The following is a 22,499-nucleotide window of genomic DNA, read 5'->3' as shown; positions in this document are numbered from 1 at the left end:
TTGTACTAGCCTCCAGCACTTTCTCTGGCAGGTCATTTCATACACGCACCACCCCCTGAGCGAAAAAAGTTGTGTCATAGATCTCTTTTATATCTGTCCATGTCACTCTAAACCTATGCCCTCGAGTTCTGGACTCCCTACCCCAGGGAAAAGACTTTGTCTATTTATTTTATCCATGCCTCTCATGATTTTATAAACCTTTGTAAGGTCACCTCTCAGCCTCTGACGCTCCAGGGAAAACAACCCTAGCTTATTCAACCTCTCCCTATAGCTCAAAACCTCCAACTCTGGCAACATTCTTCGAAATCTTTTCTGAACCCTTTCAAGTTTCACAACATCTTTCCAATAGGAAGGAGACCAGAACTGCACGCAATATTCCAAAACTGGACTAACTAATGTCCTGTACAGTTGCAACATGTCCTCCAAACACCTGTACTCAATACTCTGACCAATAAAGGAAGGCATACCAAATGCCGTCTTTACTATACTATCTACCTGTGACTCTATTTTCAAGGAAGTATGAACCTGCACTCCAAGGTCTCTTTGTTCAGCAACACTCCTGAGGATCTTACCATTAAGTGTATAAATCCTGCGAAGATTTGCTTTCCCAAAATGCAGTACCTCACATTTATCTAAATTAAACTCTATCTGCCACTTCTCAGTCCATTGGCCTATCTGATCAAGATCCCTTTGAAATCTGAGGTAACCTTCGCTGTCCACTACACCTCCAATTTTGGTGTCATCAGCAAGCTTACTAACTATATCTCTTTTGCTCACATCCAAATCATTTATGTAAATGACGAAAAGTAGAGGACCCAGCACAGATCCTTGTGGCATTCCTCTGGTCACAGGCCGCCAATCTGAAAACAACCTTCCAACACCTCTGTCTTCTACCTTTGAGCCAGTACTGTATCCACATGGTGAGTTCTCCCTGTATTCCATGAGATCTAACCTTGCTCACAGTCTCCTAGAGGGAACTTGTTGAATGCCTTACTGAAGTTCATATAAATCATATCTACTGCTGTGTCTTCACCAATCCTCTTTGTTACTTCTTCAAAAAACTCAATAAAGTTCATGAGACATGATTTCCCACGCATAAAGCCGTGCTGAATATCCCTAACCGGACCTCGCCTTTCCAAATACATGTACACCCTGTCCCTCAAGATTCCCTCCAAAAACTTGACCACTGATTTCTAGTTCCCTAGCTTGTCTTTACCACATTTCTTAAATAGTGCACGATTTTTGCCAACATTCAGTCTTCCAGTACCTTACCTGTGAATATTGATGGCACGAATATCTCAGTAAGAGGCCCAATAATCACTTCCCTAGCTTTCCACGGAGCTCTAGTGTACACTCGATCTTGTCATAGTGTCACAGAGTCATAGAGATGGAAACAGACCCTTCGGTCCTACCCGTCCATGCCGACCAGATAACCCAACCCAATCTAGTCCCACCTGCCAGCACCGACCCATATCCCTCCAAACCCTTCCCATTCAGTTAACCATCCAAAGCCCTCTTAAATGTTGCAATTGTACCAGCCTCCACCACTTCCTCTGGCAGCTCATTCCATACACGCACAACCCTCTGCGTGAAAAAGTTGCCCCATGGGTCTCTGTTATATCTTTCCCCTCCCACCCTAAACCTATGCCATCTCGTTTTGGACTCCCCGACCCCAGGGAAAAGACTTTGTCTATTTATCCCATCCATGCCCCTCATAATTTTTTAAACCTCTATAAGGTCACCTCTCAGCCTCCTACGCTCCAGGGAAAACAGCCCCAGCCTGTTCAGCCTCTCCCTGTAGCTCAAATCCTCCAACCCTGGCAACATCCTTCTAAATCTTTTCTGAACCCTTTGAAGTTTCACAACATCTTTCCAATAGGGAGGAGACCAGAACTGCAAGCAATATTCCAACAGTGGGCCTAACCAATGTCCTGTAACACCACAACATGACCTCCCAACTCCTGTATTCAATACTTTGACCAATAAAGGAAAACATACTAAATGCCTTCTTCACTATCCTATCTGCTTGCGACTTCACTTTCAAGGAGCTATGTACCTGCACTCCAAGGTCTCTTTGTTCAGCAGCACTCTTTAGGACCTTACCATTAAGCGTATAAGTCCTGCTAAGATTTTGTTTCCCAAAATGCAGCACCTCACATTTATCTGAAATAAACTCCATCTGCCACTTCTCATTCCATTGGCCCATCTGGTCAAGATCCTTTTTGTAATCTGAGATAACCCTTTTCGCTGTCCACTACACCTCCAGTTTTGTCTGTCAACAGCAAACTTACTGGGGATTTATCCACCTTTATGCATTTCAAGACTTCCAGCACTTCTCTGTAATATGGACATTTTTCAAGATGTCACCATCTATTTCCTTACATTCTATATCTTCTGTATCCTTTTCCACAGTATTTACTGAAGCAAAATACTTGTTTAGTATCTGCCCCATTTCCTGTGGCTCCACACAAAGGCCGCCTTGCTGATCTATGAGGGGCCGTATTCTCTCCCTAGTTACTCTTTGTCCTTAAGCTATTTTAAAACAAACTCTTTGGATTCTGCTTAGCTCTATTTCCCAAAGCTATCTCATGTCCCATTTTTGGCCTCCTGATTTCTCTCTTAAGTATACTCCTACTGCCTTTATACGCTTCTGAGGATTCACTCCATTTAACCAGTCTGTATATGATATATGCTTTCTTCTTCTTTTTCTTAACCAAACCATCAATTTATTTAGTCATTCAGCATTCCCTATACCCTAACAGGAATATTCTTTCGCTGGACTCTCGTTATCACATTTATAAAAGCTTCCCAATTTCCAGCCGTCACTTTACCTGCGAACATCTGTGGCCAATTGCTTTTGAAAGTTCTTGGCTAATACCTTCAAAATTGGCCTTCCTCTAATTTAGAACTTCAACTTTTAGATCTGCTCTGTCCTTTTCCATCACTATTTTAAAACTAATAGAAATATGGTCACTGGCCCCAAAGTGCTCCCCCACTGACCCATCAGTCACCTGCCCTGCCTTATTTCCCAACAGTAGGTCAGGTTTTGCACCTTCTCTAGTAGGTACATCCAAATAATGAATAAGAAAATTTTCTTGTACACACTTCACAAATTGCGCTCCATCTAAACCCTTAATGCTATGACAGTCCGAGTCTACATTTGGAAATTTAAAATCACCCCCCTTAACCACCCTATTATTCTCACAGATAACTGCGATCTCCTTACAAATTTGTTTCTCAATTTCCCTCTGACTATTAGGGGGTCTATAATACAATCCCAATAAGGTGACCATTCCTTTCTTATTTCTCAGTTCAACCCAAATAAATTCCCTGGATATATTTCCTGGAATATCCTCCCTCAGTACTGATGTCATGACATCCTTTCTCAAAAACCCCACTCCTTCCCTTCTCTTTCCTCCCTTTCCATCCTTTTTGTTGCATTTGTATCCTGGATCATTAAGCTGCCAGTCCTGTTCATCGCTGAGCCTCACTTCAGTAATTGCTATGAAATCCCAGTTCCATGTTCCTAACCATGCCCTGAGATCATCTGCCTTCCCTGTTAGGCCTCTTGCATTGAAATAAATGCAGTTTAATTTATCAGTCCTACCTTGTTCTCTCCTTTGTTCCTGCCTGCCCTGACTGTTTGATTTGGCTTTGTTCTCAACTGTACCAGTCTCAGATTGAAATCTTTCTCACTATCTCCCTGGGTTCCCCCCACCCCCACCTTACTCGTTTAAATCCTCCCATGCTGCTCGAGCATATCTCCCTGCATTAGTCCCGTTCCAAATTAGTGGCAGCCCATCCTTCTTGTACATGTCACTTCCACCCAAAACAGCTTCCAATGGTCCAAAAATGTGAATCCTTCTCCCGTACACCATCTACTCAGCTATGCATTCATCTACTCCATCCTCCTCTTCCTGCCCTCACTAGCTCGTAGCACCGGGAGTAATCCAGACATTGCTACTCTCGAGGACCTCCTTTTTAAATTCCTGCTTAACTCGCTGTAATCTCCTTTCAGAATCTCAACATTTTCCATTCCTTTGTCATTGGCTCCAATGTGTACAATGACTTCCTGCTGGGCCCTCTCCTCCTTGAGAACATTCTGTACCCTTTCTGAGACATCCTTGATCCGGGCACCATGGAAGCAACACACCATTCTGATTTTTCTCTGCTGGCCACAGAAACGTCTGTCTGTAACATGGTCTATAGATTCCCCTAACAGAATTGATTGTTTGGAACCTGATGTACATGTCACTTCTCCACACCAGAAACGTAGCTGTTCATGCTTCGTGCTCCTGAGTGTCCATCCCCCCCTACATTCTCCAAAACAGCATATTTGTTTGAAATGGCGATAGCCACAGAAGACTCCTGCACCAGGTACCTACCTCTCTTACCTTTCCTGAAGTTAACCCATCCATGTGACTGTATCTGAGACAGCCCCCCCTTTTCTATAACTGCCATCTAACACATCCTCTTGCTGTTGTAAATTCCTCATTGCCTCTAACTGCCTCTCCAACTGATCCATTCGATCAGATATGAGTCGAAACCAACGGTATATATTGCAGTTATAATCCTCTGTAACCTGTAACCTCCCTCTAAACTCCCACATCTGAGAAGAAGAGCACATCACTCTACTAAGGGCCATTTTTTTTATTCTTTCAATGTACAGACCCAGAAAATAGCACTGTCTTATTCCTCTGCAGAACATTGCACCAGGTTAAATTAATACTTATGGCTTATACTTTAAGGTTAATCAGGGGACATAGTCTGCAAAGACCGTTCCCTCCGTGACTATCTGGTCAGGTCCACGCCCCTCTACAACCCAACCTCCCATCCTGACAACTTCCCCTGCCACCGCAGGAACTGTAAAACCTGTGCCCACACCTCTTCCCTCACCTCTATCCAAGGCCCTAAAGGAGCCTTCCACATCCATCAAAGTTTTACCTGCACATCCACCAATATCATTTATTGTATCCATTGCTCCCGTTGCGATCTCCTCTACATTGGGGAGATTGGGAGCCTCCTAGCAGAGCGCTTTAGGGAACATCTCTGGGACACCCGCATCAATCAACCACACCGCCCCGTGCCCCAACATTTCAACTCCCCCTCCCACTCTGCCGAGGACATGGAGGTCTTGGGCCTCCTTCGCCGACGCTCCCTCACCACCAGACGCCTGGAGGAAGAACGCCTCATCTTCCGCCTCGGAACACTTCAACTTCCTGGCATCAATGTGGACTTCAACAGTTTCCTCATTTCCCCTTCCCCCACCTCACCCTAGTTCCAAACTTTCAGCTCAGCACTGTCCCTATGACTTGTCCGGATTTGTCCAACCTGCCTAGCTCCTATTCCATCTATCCACTCCACCCTCTCCTCCCTGACCTATCAACTTCATCCCCTCCCCCTCTCACCCATTGTACTCTTTGCGACTCTCTCCCCACCCCCACCCTCCTCTAGGTTATCTCTCCCATGCTTCAGGCTCACTGCCTTTATTCCTGATGAAGGGCTTTTGCCAGAAACGTTGATTTCGCTGCTCGTTGGATGCTGCCTGAACTGCTGTGCTCCTTCAGCACCAATAATCCAGAATCAATATAACATATAATCAAGAAAGAACACACTCTACTCACTACTGCAGAATTATTTTAAGGTTGTGCTTATCCCTTTCTGTGCTGTGAGCTTTCCCAAGACCAGCTGTGAGTTTCACTGCTTGTTAATTTTCCCAGATGCACTCTGATGTCCAGTTATACATGAATTTGACAGCAAAGGCAGTAACTGCTAACTCTGTCAGTTAGCAAAAAGGGTTACCACGACCTGGTGTAGCTAAATCCCCACGTTAAAGGAACTCTCACACAGGCATCTTCCACACCGTCAGGATGGAATTTCGGACCGAACTTAGATTAGATTCCTTACAGTATGGAAACTGGCCCTTTGGCCCAACAAGACCACACCGACCCTCCGAAGAGTAACCCACCCAGACCATTCGACAACCCTGTCTACCTTTGACTAATGCAACTAAAACTACAGGCAATTTAGCACGTCCAATTCACCTGACCTGCACATCTTTGGACTGTGGCAGGAAACCAGAGCACCCGAATGAATCCCACGCAGACATGGAGAGAATGTGCAAACTTCACACAGACCGGAGGCAGGAATCGAACCCGGATCCCTGCCGCTGTGAGGCAGCAGTGCTAAATACTGAGCCATTGTGCCGCTCCGTGACTTGGAACATCAGGACCTATCACGGACAGTCCCGTTTGTGACAGACCAGAACTGCACACCACCATCATTGCCCAGGCGCTACCATGCTGACATCATCACTCTGAGTGAAACCCAGCAGGCTGGGAAGGACAGCTCAGACAGCAAGCTGGGGTTGACACATTTCTCTGGAAAGGCAAGGCCAAAGAAGTGCAATGCATCCGTGTAATTGGCTTTACCATTAAAACCAAACTGGTGGAGCAACTCAGAGATTTTCTCAGCAGAATAATTGAATGCGTCATGACACCTGGCCTCCCCTTTCCTGGGAACCAGTATGTCACAGACATCAGTCCATATGCACCAATACACGATGCAGCCGACGATGACAAGGAGCAGTTCTGCTCTAGCCTTGACCGATCTCTCTTGTGGTTCCCTACAAGTGGACAAGCTAACCATTCTCAGCGACTTCAAAACCAGAGTGGACAAAGTACAGACCTCTGGGAAATTGGGAAAGAGTGAGTAGGGAAGCAAAATTCCAACACTTCCCCAGGCCAATTGCCATGAGAACATCCTCCTCATCACCACCGCGCTGTTCCACCAAAGGAACAAAGACAATATAGCTCGCATGCTCCAAATGCTGGCACCTCCTTGACTCTGTCATCCACAGAGCAAGGGATTGGAAAGACGTTACACGCCACAGGACAGTAGCCGATGACTGCTGGACAGATCATTGCCTGGTCCAAGCCAGGATCAATATAAGTACAGCCCCGCCGCAGTGGAGTCAATAGAAGTAGATCCATAAGAAGTTCGACATTGAGGCACTTGAAGACACGGTTAAGAGAGCCTCATACCACCAGCTCCTCTCCACAAACCTAGCAAACCAGTCATTCACTTAACCAGTAAACACCAAGACTGGTTTGATGAGAGTGATCAGGAGATCTAAGAACTGATGCAACAGAAAGCACATCGCATTTCTGAATGTGTAACAGCAACCGCACTCGGACGAGAAAAGGCAGACAGGTGACTGAAGGCCAACGTCCAATAATGAACCCGTGACATAAAGAACCGGTTGTGGGTGGGGAAAACACTTGAATGCCAATGAATGGCCAACAGCCATGGTGTGCAGGGTTTCTTCTGGGCTCTCAACACCACCAATGGACCAAACCCCCAAGGCCACACTCTACTGTTGGCCATGGACACAGTGTCTTATCAAAGACAGAGAAGCCATCAAACAAACATGAGAGGAGCACTTCAGAGACCTTGTCAACCAGAGTTCTGTCATCAAACTGAGCATCCTTGATCGTATCCCACAGCATGCTACACACCACAGGCTCAGGAACACTCAGCCCCTCCTGAAGGAGAGAAGGCCATCCGCCAGCTGAAGAACAACAAGGCTGCCTAAAGCAGATGTTATCCCAGCTCAGGCATTGACATGTGGACGCAAAGGCCTCCCAGTGCAGCTCAATAATCTTGTCTGTCTAATGTGGAAGGAATGATGTGGAGGTGCCAGTGTTGGACGGGGGAGACAAAGTTAAAAATCACACGACACCAGTTTATAGTCTGACAGGTTTATTTGTTGTTAAGTCTTTCATCATTTAGAGTGGGTTGCATGCTTCAGTTCATTAATATGTAAATTACAGAACTTCTTGTCAGTCACTTTCTTGAGATAACAAGGTTTAATAAGAAAAGGTGACATCTGAACTTAGATAATGTATTAAATGTGTGAGGTTAGAGTCTGTCTGTATTCCAATCTTGAGTCAGACTGGTTCCATTTCCAAACTAGGAATTTATAAGATGTTACAATATTGACTGTCTGCATTGAGTGCCTGCAGGCTGTATGCTTTTAGAGCTAAAATCGAATTTATCTGCAAATACATAAGTACAGAATGTTAATAAGGTTCTCCTTAATTCTACCCGCTAAAGGTTTTTTATGTTCCCTTCCAGTTCTTTTAAGTCCATTCTTGGCTACGTTGTAACTCTCTAAAGCATTGTCTGAATCTTACCTCCTCCACCTTAAGTACGCATCCTTCTTCCTTAAAGTACAGCACAGAACGGGCCCTTTGGCCCACGATGTTGTGCCGAGCTCTCGTCCTAATGCAAAATATAATAACTTAACCTACGCACCCCTCCACTCTCTGCTATCAATATGCATGTCCAGCAGTCACTTAAATACCCCCAATGACACTTCTTCCACCACCACAGCTGGCACCACATTCCATGCATTCACAACTCTCTGCGTAAAGAACCTACCTCTGGCGTCTCCTTTATATCTTCCTCCTATGACTCCTCATACCAGTCATTCCTGCCCTGGTGAAAGGTCTCTGGCTATTGACGCTATCTATTCCACTCATTATCTTGTATACCTCGATCAGGTCTTCTCTCTTCCTCCTTCTCTCCAGAGAGAAAATCTGAGCTTTTTCAAACTGTTTTCATAAGGCAAGCCCTCCAGTCCAGGCAGCATCCTGGTAAACCTTCTTTGCACCATCTCTAAAGCCTCTGTATTTTTCCTATAGTAGGATGACCAGAACTGGACACAATATTCGAAGTGTGGTCTCACCAGGGACTTGTAGAGCTGTAACAAAACCTCACAGCTCTTAACCCCGATCTCCCTGATAATGAAAGCCAAAACACCATATGCTTTCTTATGCTTGTCACCCAAGGTTCTGTCAAACGACCATCCCTTCCTTGCCTCAGTGAAACAAACCTATCCAGCACTAACAGCAGGTGTTTCTTTAAAAAAAACCTCCAGGTTTCTGTTGAGCATTTCCCTGAGAACATCTGTTCCTAATTTAGGCACTCCAGTTCCTGCCTAATAGCATTGAAATTCACCCTCCCACAATTAAACACTTTCCCATATCATCTGCTCCTATCCCTCTGCACAACTATAGGAATGGTCATGGAGTAATGATCACTATCAACGAAAGTCTCTTGCACCAAGGGATCTGACACGTGGCCAGATTCATTGCCAAGCAGCAAATCAAATATGGCCTCCCCTCTAGTTGGCCTATCCACCTATTGAGTAAGGAATCCTTCCTGGACACACCTGACAAAACCTGCTCCATTCAAAATATTTGAATTAAGTACGTTCCAATCAATATTAAGGAAGTTAAAGTCACCCATGACGACAACCGTTACTTCTGCACATTTCCAAAATCTGCCTCCCAATCTGCTGCTCTGTATTTCTACTGTTATTGGGGGAGGGGGCGGAGACTGTAGAAAACTCGAAAAAGTCACTGCTCCTTTCCTATTTCTAACTTCTACCCATACTGACTACATAGACATACCTTCCTCGACAGTCTCCCTCTCTGCAGTGGTGATACTATCCTTGATTAGCAATGCCACTCCTTCACCTCTTTTCCCTTCACCTCTATTCCTTTTGAAACATCTAAACCCTGGAACATCTAAAAGCCATTCCTGCCCATGTAATATCTAACCTCCACAATGACCATAATATCACAGTTCCAAGTACTGATCCATGCTCTTGAGTTTGTCTCTCTTATTTCTGATATTTCTTACATTAAAATACACACATTTCAACCCATCACACTGGCTGCACCTTTGCTTTATCAAGTCCCTAGCCCTCCTCTGCACGCTCTAACTGGCTGTTGGCAATCTACTCCATCATCTGAACCCTAGCTCAAGTGCCCACCATCCTGCCAATCTCATTTAAACCCTCCCAAACAGCACAAGTAATCCTCCCTCCTACGGTTGAAATGGTGCCCTTCCAGTTCAGGTGCAACTCGTCCTTCTTGTACAAGTCCCACCTTCACAAGAAAGTAACCCGACAATCCAGATGTTGAAGCCCCCCCTCTTATACCAGCGCTGAGGCCACGTGTTCATTTCTACTCGCTCTCTATTTCCAGCCTCAGTAGACCAAGCTGCTTGCAGCAATTCTGAGATTACTACTCTGCTCGTCCTGCCTTCCAGCTTTCAACCTAACTCACTACATTCCTTCTTTAAGTCCTCCTCCCTTTCCCGACCTATGTCATTAGTACCAATGTCTACCATGACTTCTGGCTGGTCTCCCTTCCCCTTAAGAATCCTGTTGAATCAATCTGAGAAACCCTGACCTTGGAACTTGGGAGGAAACACACCATCCGGGAGTCTCACTTGCGATCACACAATCTCCTTTCTGTAACTCACACGATTGAATCACCTATCACTATCGCTCTCCTATTATCCCCACATCCGGCGTGAGCTCAGGGCCAGAAACCTGGCCACTGTGGCTTTCCCCAAGAGATCCCCTCACATAGCAGTATCCAAAATGGTATACTTATTATTGAGGGGAACAACCACAATGTCAACAATTCCTCAACTTCATCAGAAATGCCACAATAGAGGAGGACGAAATAATGATTTCTTTGACATTACAGCGCTGGATATATCTGTAGACATCGACCTAGCCAACTGTATCATTGCCACATTATTGGACAAAGTGGTTACTGGGACACCCGATCACACCAGCAACATCAACTCCACTACTCCACTAGGTACCTGATGAAGGAGCAGTGCTCGGAAAGCTAGTAGTTCCAACTAAATCTGTTAGAGTGTAACTTGGTGTCATGTGATTTTTAACTTTGTCTGCCCCAGTGCAACACTGGCACCTCCACATCATGTCTTCCACATAAGAACAGCATGCTAATAGAACATACAACATAGAACAGTACAGCACAGAACAGGCCCTTCAGCCCACGATGTTGTGCCGACCACTGATCCTCATGTATGTACCATCAAATTTCTGTGACCATATGCATGTCCAGTAGTCTCTTAGATGTCCCCAATGACCTTGCTTGCACAACTGCTGCTGGCAACGCATTCCATGCTCTCACAACTCTCTGTGTAAAGAACGCACCTCTGACATCCCCTGTATACTTTCCTCCAACCAGCTTAAAACTATGACCCCTCGTATTAGTCATTTCTGCCCTGAGAAATAGTCTCTGGCTATCGACTCTATCTATGCCTCTCATTATCTTGTATACCTCAATTAGGTCCCCTCTCCTCCTCCTTTTCTCCAATGAAAAAAGTCCGAGCTCTGCCAAACTCTCTCTGTAAGATAAGCCCTCCAGTCCAGACAGCATCCTGGTAAACCTCCTCTGGACTCTCTCCAAAGCATCCACATCTTTCCTATAATAGGGCGAACAGAACTGGACACAGTATTCCAAGTGCGGCCTAACCAAAGTTTAATAAAGCTGCAACAAGATCTCATGACTCTTAAACTCAATCCCCCTGTTAATGAAAGCCAAAACACCATATGCAACCCTGTCCACTTGTATTACAACCAAGTTTACATTCAATGGACAAGTATACAGACAAATCAACAGCACCCCAATGGAGTCCCGATATCAGGACTGATAGCAGAAGCAATAGTGCAACATGTAGAATGGACAGCTCTGTCCACCATCCAACCCTCACTCTGGATTTGGTATGTTGATGACACCTCTGTCATCACTAAACAGACACAACTGGAAGAAAGCCACCACCACATCAATAACATCCTGACCAGAATAAAGTTCACTGAAGAAGAGGACAAGAACAGCAAACTCTCCTTCCTCGACACCTACTAGAGAACTCCAGATCAGTGTGAACAGGAAGTATACCCATTCAGACCAAATACTGAACTAGAACAGCAACAACATAACACCTATAAACGAAACTGCATTACAATATTATTTAAACAGGCAAGGACACACTGCAGCTACCCAGAATTCCCCAAGGCAGAGCAGGAACACCTATTCAACGGATTTAAATAGACCAGGGACCCCAAAAGCACTATCCTACAGTACTTTTGCAACAAACTCAAGAAGAAAACACTACACGACCAGACACGATAGTGCCCGTATCATATATCAAGGACATATCCGAAATGACTACCTGACTACTCAGACCCCTCGAAATCACAATGTTTCACAAACCAGCAAACACCTCTCGCCAGCTCCTTGCACACCTACATCCAACAGGACGAATATTATCGACAGGATACCATGCAAGGACTGTGAAAAACACGACAGAGATCAAGCAGGAAAATAACTGATCATACGAGCACACGAACACCAACTCACCACTGCCAGACATAGAACATAGAACATAGAACATAGAAGGATACAGCGCAGTACAGGCCCTTCGGCCCTCGATGTTGCGCCGACCGAGTCCTACCTAACCTATACTAGCCCAATAACTTCCAAATGCCTATCCAATGCCCGCTTAAATGAACATAAAGAAGGAGAGTTCACCACTGATACGGGCAGGGCATTCCATGAACTCACAACCCGCTGTGTGAAGAATCTACCCCTAACATCTGTCCTATACCTACCACCCCTTAATTTAAAGCTATGTCCCCTAGTAACACCTGACTCCATTAGCGGTAAAAGGTTCTTAGTATCTACCCTATCTAAACCCCTAATCATCTTATACACTTCTATCAGATCTCCCCTAAACCTTCTCTTCTCCAATGAGCACAGCCCCAAGTGCCTCAGCCTTTCCTCATAAGATTTTCCTACCATTCCAGGCAACATCCTGGTAAACCTCCTCTGCACTCGTTCTAAAGCTTCCACATCCTTCCTATAGTATGGCGACCAAAACTGCACACAATACTCCAGATGAGGCCTCACCAGAGTCTTATACAACTGCAACATGACCTCAGGACTCCGGAACTCAATTCCTCTGCCAATAAATCCCAGTACACCATATGCCTTCCTCACAGCACTATTTACCTGGGTGGCAACTTTCAGAGATCTGTGTACATAGACACCAAGATCCCTCTGCTCATCCACACTACCAAGTAGCCTACCATTAGCCCAGTAATCCATCATCTTGTTATTCCTACCAAAGTGAACGACTTCGCACTTAGCTACATTGAATTCCATTTGCCACATTTCCGCCCAGCTCTGCAACTTATCTATATCCCGCTGTAACCTACCACTTCCTTCCTCACTATCCACAACTCCACCGACTTTTGTGTCATCCGCAAACTTGCTTACCCAGCTTTCAAGTCCTTCCTCTCGATCATTTATAAAGATAACAAAAAGCAATGGTCCCAAAACAGATCCTTGTGGTACACCGCTAGTAACTGCGCTCCAAGATGAACATAATCCCTCTGTCTCCTTTCAGCCAGCCAATTCCTAATCCAAACCTCTAATGTATCCTCAATGCCATACCTCCGAAGTTTTAGCATTAGCCTACCATGGGGAACCTTATCGAACGCCTTACTAAAATCCATATACACAACATCTACTGCTTGACCAGCGCACTCTCTTTTCTAATCACAGAGACAATGAAGGACACAAATTCACCTGGGACAATGTAACCATCCTCAAACAGACAAAACAGAGAATGCCTTGTGCATGGCACTCCAACTAGAAATCAATCACTAAACACATTGAACATATACAAATCATTCAGATACAGAACCGGAAAAACGAGATAACAGGCACATAACTATCAGGTGGGATGGTACACAAATGCTTCACCAGAGGCACATTGATTTCGTCACCTAGCGAGAGGATAAAACACATCAGCTCAGCGAACAAATCTACAATCACAACATCAAATCTAACACCAAGCTGATGGTATACAGAGCTGTGGTGGTTCCTGCTCTCCTATAACGCTCTGGGACATCGACAGTCCACAAGGGGGCCTCAAGGTGCTGGAGCAGTCCCATCAACATTGCCTGCCCAAGATCCTGTCAATTCGCTGGGAAGACAGACGCACCATTACCAGGCACCCTCAACAAGGCCAAAATCCCCAGTATTGAAGCACTCACTACCCTTGATCAGCTGCAATGGGCTGGGTACTTCCTCTGTATGATCTACATGATACTACCCAACCAGGTGCTCTACTCCGTGCTCCGAAATGGCAGGCGAACCCCAGGTGGACAGAGGAAGTGCTTCAGGGATGCCCTTAAGGCCTCACTGGTGAAGTACCGCATTCCCACTCACACCTGGGAGACACACGCCCAAGACCATTCAAAGTTCAGGAGGAGCATTTGGGAAGGCATCGAGCTCCTCAAGACTTACTGTTGGGAAGAAATGGAATCCAGGTGAAAACAGCACAAGGAGCATGCTGTCACACTAACACCTCACCTACCCGCTACCCACAGTTATCCTTTGACCCAAGTGTTGCAGAGTCTGTGGAAACTGCATCAGACTTTGCAGGGACCTACGGACTCACCCTGAGAGTGGAAGAGAGTCATCCTCCTCTGCTACCGATTGCCAATGTGGTAAGATATGAAGATTGAATTCCCTCACTCCTGTCACTGTGCCTTTGTTACAAATTTCAACAATTCCCTGTCTAATACAGTGTCCAACAATGTAATGCTGTTGTGGAAAGTGAAACCTGTCCTTCCACTTCGGTTTTCTGACACTTGTTCCCCAGAATTAGGATTCATACTGATTCATAATCTGAGGCCAATATTTTTCTTGGTAATCCTGTTGTTACCTCTAACTCTGAGAGGTCCCCACCTTGCTTCTCTTTCTGCCTGACTTAACACAATGGTGTGTAGCTGTGAATATTGAAACCTCACCTTTTTGTTCATTATGTGACCACATCTCCCTAATCGTGATTAGATAGAAATTATTTCCCTCTATGTCTCAAGTGTAAATACCTTTTTGCAGACATTTGCACATTCAAATAAAGAATATGTCATTTATTTTTTTTAACCACAAACCCAGTCGTCAGTCCTGGCCCATGCGGTCTTTGTGATCTCTATTTAGACTGCAGGAGGCTGTGTGCTCAGATGGCAGTGTGCTGTCTTTTCAGATGTCAGGATACTCTCCATTCAGATGGCAGGAGGCTGTGTGCTCAGATGGCAGGGTGCTGTCTTTTCAGATGTCAGGGTACTTTCCATTCAGATGGCAGGAGGCCCTGTGCTCAGATGGTCGGGCTTCTCTCCCAATTTTCAGAAAAAAGCCTTAAGTCCACTGACAATGAAACAAATTCTCCTAAAATGACTGGTTTTAGGCTGCCAACACCATCAGTTTTAAAGTTCAATTGACTTTCCATGACTGTTGGGTTTAAATTAGTTGGCCAACTCCCCCACTGTCATGCTCACTGTCCCGTTCACACCATTAGATTCACACTCACTGCCACACACACTCCACCACCATCATGCTCACTCCCACATACACCTCACCACTTTCATGCTTACTTCTCCTGCACACTCCCACACTGTTACACTCACTCCCCGCACACTCCCCCACTGTCACACTCACTCCCCGCACACTGCACTACTGTCAATCTCACTCCCCTGCACACTCCCCCACTGTCACACTCACTCCCTACACACTGCACTACTGTCAATCTCGCTCCACCGCACACTCCCCCACTGTCACACTCACTCCCTGCACACTGCACTACCGTCAATCTCACTCCCCTGCACACTCCCCCACTGTCACACTCACTCCCTACACACTGCACTACTGTCAATCTCACTCCCCTGCACACTCCCCCACTGTCACTCTCACTCCCTGCACACTGCACTACCGTCAATTTCACTCTCCCGCACACACTCCCCACTGTCACACTCACTCCCTGCACAATCCCCCACTGTCACACTCACTCCCTGCAAACTGCACTACATCAATCTCACTCCCCCGCACACTCCCCCAGTGTCACACTCACTGCCCCACACACTCCCCCACCAACACTCACAATGTCCTGTGGAACAGAACATGGGGCTGAGTCTGTCTCTCTCCAGTTCAGCTCCTTCAACACAAAGACAAACAACTCTGCATCGTGGCACTTTATAATGAACATTTTTATTGTTTACAAATTGACCAACGTCGTCAAAGCCACCCTAAAGTATCCACTAACAAAGTTAATTGTTCATATTTCAGAAGACATAGAACAGTACAGCACTATATAGGTCCTTCAGCCCTTGATGTCGTGCCAACATTTTATCCAGTCCAAGATCAAACTACCTACCCTTACAGTTGAGAAATCTCTGTACTATTCCTTGTCTCTCACAGACCCTTTCTCTGATTAACTGTAAGCTGAGAATGCAATTTAACTCTTATAGGAATGTTGGAAAGCTTTCCCTCATTTTTACACACCAATTCCATAACACCACCGTCACTCTCCCTTCCACCACCATAACCCATGTATCTCATCTCCCTCGTCCCGAGTCTGATTCCTTCCCTCACTGTCATACTCACTCACTCAGTGATAGTCAGTCCTCCAATATCACACTTATTCTCCTGCACACTCCCCTACTGCCACGCTCACTCCCCACATACTACCCCACCCATTATGCTCACTCCCCCGCACAGTTCTCCACTTTCGCACTCCACTACCAGCATGCTCACTCCCTGTACACTCTCCCACTATCACACTCACTGCCCTGTGCACTCCTGCACTGTAATACTCACTGTTCCACGCACTCCCCCATCGTCACTCTCACTGCCCCATACACTCTCTCACTGTTACTCTTACTGCCCCACTTACTTGCCCACTTTCACGCCAATGCCCACCATACACCCCCAGTGCCACACTCACTGCTCCGCACACAAGCACACTATCACGTTCACGACATTGCACATTCCCCCACCATCACGCTCATTCCCTCACTGTGATGCTTACTCCTCCATTGTTATACTCACTGACCCATGCAATCCCCTGCACACACTCTGTCCCCAGCACACTCCTCCATTGTCACTCTCAATGCCCTGCTCACTACCCCACCATCACACTCATTGACCAGTGCACTCTCCTGCCCAGACCCAGACCCCCATACACTCCTCCATCATCACCCTCACTGCCCTGCACAATCCCCCACCATCAGGCTCACTGCCCTCATTTCCCACAACCATCACATTCAATTCCCCTTACACGCCTCAATCAAAATGCTCATCTCCCCGCACACTCCCCCACCGTAATAGTCACTGCCCCGCACACTCCCAATGTCCCTCTACCTGCTCTGCTCTTCCCCCACTGTCATGTTCATTGTCCGGTGCACGACACTACAGTCACGCTCACTGCCCCACACATTCCACCACCATCATGCTCACTCACCTGCACACTTCGCCTCTTTCATGCTAACTCTCCTCCACACTCCCCCACTGTCACGCTCATTCCCTGTACACTGCACCAACGTTATTCTCACTCACTTGCACACTCCCCCACCATAACACTCACTGTCTCCCACACTCCCCCACTGTCACACTCACTGCCTCCCACACTACCCCACCACCAAACTCCAAGGTCTAATGATCTCTTTCCAGCTCAGCTCCTTCAACACAAAGACAAACAACTCTGAGTCCTGGCACTTCATAATGAATTGTTTTTTATTGCGTCCAATTGCATTTATAGATATAATCGCAGTAATGTTGCCATTTCACATTGGCCCATAAGTTGAGAGAAACATTGAAATGTGTCCTTTAGCCCCCCGCCCCTCTGAGACAATGTTGGGCAAAGCATCACTGCCTTCAGTCTGTTACCATGGCAACAGGCTGCTTCATTACAGAAGCATTCAACTGAAATGACAACATCCTGGATGTTAATGTGTGAATTTGATTGATGAATTTGGGTAAAAGGGTATTTCAGCACAAGCTTCATCTGCTGTCTGAACTTAGTCTGGGTCACAGCATAAATCGCAGTGTTTGTGCAGCAACTGAGGAGCTGCAGCATGTAACCCAATTCCTTTACAACCCAATGCAGAAACACAGCCTGATGTCCAATATGATACATGCTGAACCATATAGAATACACCATTAATGTTGACCAGAGCACAATGAAATTGGCTGAAACCACAAACAGTAAAATGATGGATTTTTTTTCGATTTTGCAGTTCTGTGTCACACTGCCCATCCCTATTGGTGTGAGCCTGGAGTCTCCTGCGGGCTCTGCTGGTCACTACAATGTGTCTGACAGTGAAAACATTGAGCAGCAAAATCAGGAGAAATGGCACGCCCGGGTTTTGAATGTTGTGGAGGAACTCGATTGTGACCCAGACATGAGAGTAACGAACAGCATCTGTTACCTCACAAAACCAGGGGTAATTCCCCAGCGCATACCGAGCAGTAAGCATAAAATACCAGAAAATGTTCTTTAAACAGATCAGCACAGTCACTGTTCCCAGAACCACAACTGCCGTTTTCTCACTGCAATATTTACTTTTCAGCTTCTGGCAACAAATGGCCACAAATCGATCAAAGGTGAAAGTGGCAGTGAACCAAACAGAGCAGTCAGTGGCTGCATAAAGCATGACAGCATGAATATTACAGACAGGGATGGACCACAGGAAATCAAACAGCTCCCTATAAGCAATGGTAAGCTGTCTCAACATCAGGTCGAGGATAATGAACTTTAGATCGGCCACTGCCATGGCCGCCAGGTAACGTCTGACACACGGAGACAATCCACAATCGTTTATAAAGTAGGACGTAGATTGTCACTGTATTAATTGTGAGGAATGGAAACAAACAAATTATACATCAGCCCCTGGAGTCAAAGTTACCAGTTGGATTGAAGATCCAGTGTGTCAAGTCATTCAGAGATTAAGGGAAATAATTGAAGCTGAAATAACAACTGGCAAGGTCTGAGTTACTGACAACAATGTGACATAAAACATAGGAAACAATCCCTCCCTCCCCAAACACACGGGCACAAATCCATAAGATCAATCTGGATCATTCCCAAAAACGCAATCACTTGAGATCAGACACAGGCCACTTATTTACAATTCCGAATATGAAGATTGAAAACATTGTTGTCCTGAAGGATATCGCCCAGTTCCTTGAATACAAGCAGACTTTGGAAATTTCTGTCTTTCATGTAAATTGTAGTCGATGCTCTGTCATGATGAAAAACAAATGCAGGGAAAAGGTATTCACCCTTTTAAATACCTGAGAAGATTCAAAACAGTTTCTTTCCTTCCAGGCAACGGGATCTCTTCTCTCGGGATCTTATCTTTGTTCAATTTGCTGATGTCCAACCTTTCAAAAGTAATGTCAGTTGGAGAATATTCCATGGAATGTCTGTTATAAAATCTTCCAGGAAAAGGCAATTCTAAAACATTCTGGGGAATGTTGGGTATAAAATGTCCTGGGGAATGTCAGTTATGCAATATTTCAGGGAATGTCATTTATAGAATATTCCAAGGAACGTCAGTTACAAAATGTTGCAGGGTAAGTCGGTTGTAGAATCTTCCAAGGAATGTCAGTTATTAAAATTTCCAGGGAATGTCGGTTACAAAATGTTCCAGAATATGTTGGTTTAGAAGGTTCCGAGAAATTGCGTTTATGGAACAGTCCAATGAATGTCAGTTATTGTAAGTCCTGGAGCATGTCAGTTATAGAAACGTCCAAGGAATGTTGGTCTTAGAACTTTCCGGAAAGTGTCATTTACAGAACGTCCCGAGGAAAGTTGTTTAAGAATGGTATGGGTAGTGTCAGTTATAGAATGTTCCAACAAATGTTGATTATTGAATGTCCCAGAGATTGTTAGTTAGAGAGCATTCCGGGGAGGGTTGTTTACAGAATGTTTTGGCAAAAAAAGTTGGTTATAGAATGTTCTGGGGAATGTCAGTATTAGAACGTTCCAGAGAATTTTGTTTGTAGAATATTCTGCGGATTGTGATAGAGGCATGAAGACCCACATCACAAATGTCCTTCTGCCCATTAAGTTTGGTGAAATGCAGTCAGACTCATGGTGGAAATCTCTCTCAAAAATCAACTCAGCTGGGACTTTGCGTAACAAAATAAGATTATGCCAATTCTTTGATCATTTGATGTAAGATTCTTTTTGACAACAAACATATATCATTCGTTTTGTGGTGATCTCGCCATTTTTTTTTTATTTTTGTGTTCCAGGTCCAGCTGTAAAATGTTCTGCGTATTCAGTTCCCAATATCGATCACCCTGCAGCCATGTCTCTCTGATGTCATTAATCAGATCCATTTACCTCAACGTATGCAGTGAATTCCTCAATTTGTTTTTGAGAATAAAGCACACATTCAAATAGAGTGTCTTTCATTCAACTTTTTAATCCATTATTCGCTTCTCCGTTGTCGCACTTAACCTCATTTTGACAGATCATCAAACAGCCACACATCGTCATACTCACAAAAACAGACAGGCTGGGTGTGTTTAATGAAGCTCCATCAGCATCCCTGGACATATCCTATCCCACCAGCAGGACAGAACTACCAGTATTGGTGGCACCATCGTATACTGTCAGGAGTTTCCCAGGACTTGCCCAACATTGATTACAGAACATGAAAAATTCTCATCATAACAGGTTGTAAATGGTGAAGGAAATAACCTGATGATGTGTATCTACTTCCCTCCGCATCACTCCACAGTGATAACTCAGTTCTCCTCAATGTTGAAAACAAATCGGAGGGAGCACTGAGGGTGACAAGGACACAGAGCGTACTCTGGCTGATGAACTTCAATGTCTATCACCAAAGAGTGTCTCCATAGGCCCACCACTGACTGAGCAGGATGAGGCCTCAAACACACAGCAGCCAGACTGTGGGAAGTAATCAGGGAACCAACACGAGGGAAACATTCTCACCAACTAATTGTCACAGATGCATCTGCATCATCTGTAGGTACACCCAGCACACAGTCCTGGCGGAGGGCAAGTCTCAACCTCATATTGAGGATACTGTTTAATGGAGTAATTTAATCTCTGGTAGGTTAATAGAGAACAACGACTGCAATAACACAATGATGAATGCTGGGTCCTCAACTATTTGCAACCGATATCGACAGTTTAGATAAATGGAACAAATGTATTGTAACAAAATTTGTCAACGACACGTTGTTTTCATGAGGAGATACTTAGACTGTAAATGGAAAAAAGCAAACAATAACTTGTCAGATGGGATATAACGCGGGTAACTGTGAACCTGCAATTTTTACAGGAATAATAAAAGGCTGTATATTACATAAATGGACACAATAATACAGCATTTACGCGAGCTTTCACTCTGACCTATTCAGACATCGGGAGTGTTGCTCCACCTCCCTGATGGTCTGCTTTCTGAGGTTCCCTGTGGTCCCATTTGTTCTCAGTACACACAGGAGATTTTGATGTGCTTGGTTGTAAGTGGGGAGTGGTGAGGGATGTTTTTTTGCCATGCAGCAAGGGGATGGTGTTTATTAGAGTCATAGAGCCATAGAGAGTTACAGTATGGAAACAGACCCTTCGGCCCAACCTGTCCATGCCGACCAGATATTCCAACCCAATCTCGTCCCACCTGTCAGCGCCCGACCCATATCCCTCCAAACCCTTCCTATTCTTATACCCATCTAAATCCCTTTTAAATGTTGTAATTGTACCAGCTCTTTAATTGTACAATGAGACCCGACGATGATGGGATTGGCTGACTGCTTCTGAATGAAGAGGCTATGGCTGCTGCCTGGACAGTGGGTATTCACCAACATGATGTACTGTACGTACTCACACTGCCAAGATTAATGGAGTGACAGTTTAGAAAGTTTATTCATATAAATGAGAACATATAATAAAGACATTGCCAGCGCACATGAAGTGGTTACTTTTATCGCATCTCCCACCTGCCAGAACTAGCCCAGACACCAAAACCACAGATATCTGTTCAGCACAAGCATTGTGAAGGCCAGGCTTGTGCACTCCTCAGTACAAACTGACAATCTGTCCAGGGAGCAAAGTTGAGCAGATTACTACAATGTATTTGTCTCGGTAATTGTCCAGTCGGGGAAATGTGCAGGGAACACCAATGTACTGATCTCTAACTCTGGAGCAGTTATCCCCCCAGCACGTGGTGCTGTATTAACCAACCCATCTCACTAACTGGGAGATAGTAAGAACTGCAGATACAGGAGAGTCAGAGTGGATAAAGTGTAGAGCCGGAAAACAAAAACCACAGCAGGTCAAGCAGCATCAAGGGAGAAAGAGTCAACATTTCAGTTTGGAATGTTTCAGCAGGACGGGAGGGGGAAGGGGACTGAGAAATTAACAGAGCAATGGGATGGCACTGGGTGTGAGATACGTGGGATAGCAATAAGTGAATGCAAGTCGGAGGTGATTGGTGAGTAGAAAGAATGAAGTGGACAGATGAGAAGGAAAATGGACAGGTAGGGTCAAGTTAAGGAGATCGAGTCGAGAGGCAGTGCTGGACCGGGGATGAGGTGGGGAGAAGAAAAATTTGGAGGCTGGTGAATTCGATGTTAAGGCTGTATGTTTGGAAGGTCCCGCGGTGGTAAATGAGGTGTTCTTCCTCCACTTTGCGTGTGGCCTTACATTGGCTGGCGAGGAGACCAAGGAGGGCCATGTTGTGGGGGAGAAGGAGGGGGAGTTGGAAGAGATCGTGACTGGAAGGTGGGGTT

The sequence above is a fragment of the Hemiscyllium ocellatum genome, chromosome 26 (assembly GCF_020745735.1).
Source record: "Hemiscyllium ocellatum isolate sHemOce1 chromosome 26, sHemOce1.pat.X.cur, whole genome shotgun sequence".
Classification (NCBI taxonomy): domain Eukaryota; kingdom Metazoa; phylum Chordata; class Chondrichthyes; order Orectolobiformes; family Hemiscylliidae; genus Hemiscyllium; species Hemiscyllium ocellatum.
The sequence above is the reverse complement of the archived record's forward strand: the minus strand, read 5'-3'. Positions refer to the sequence as shown.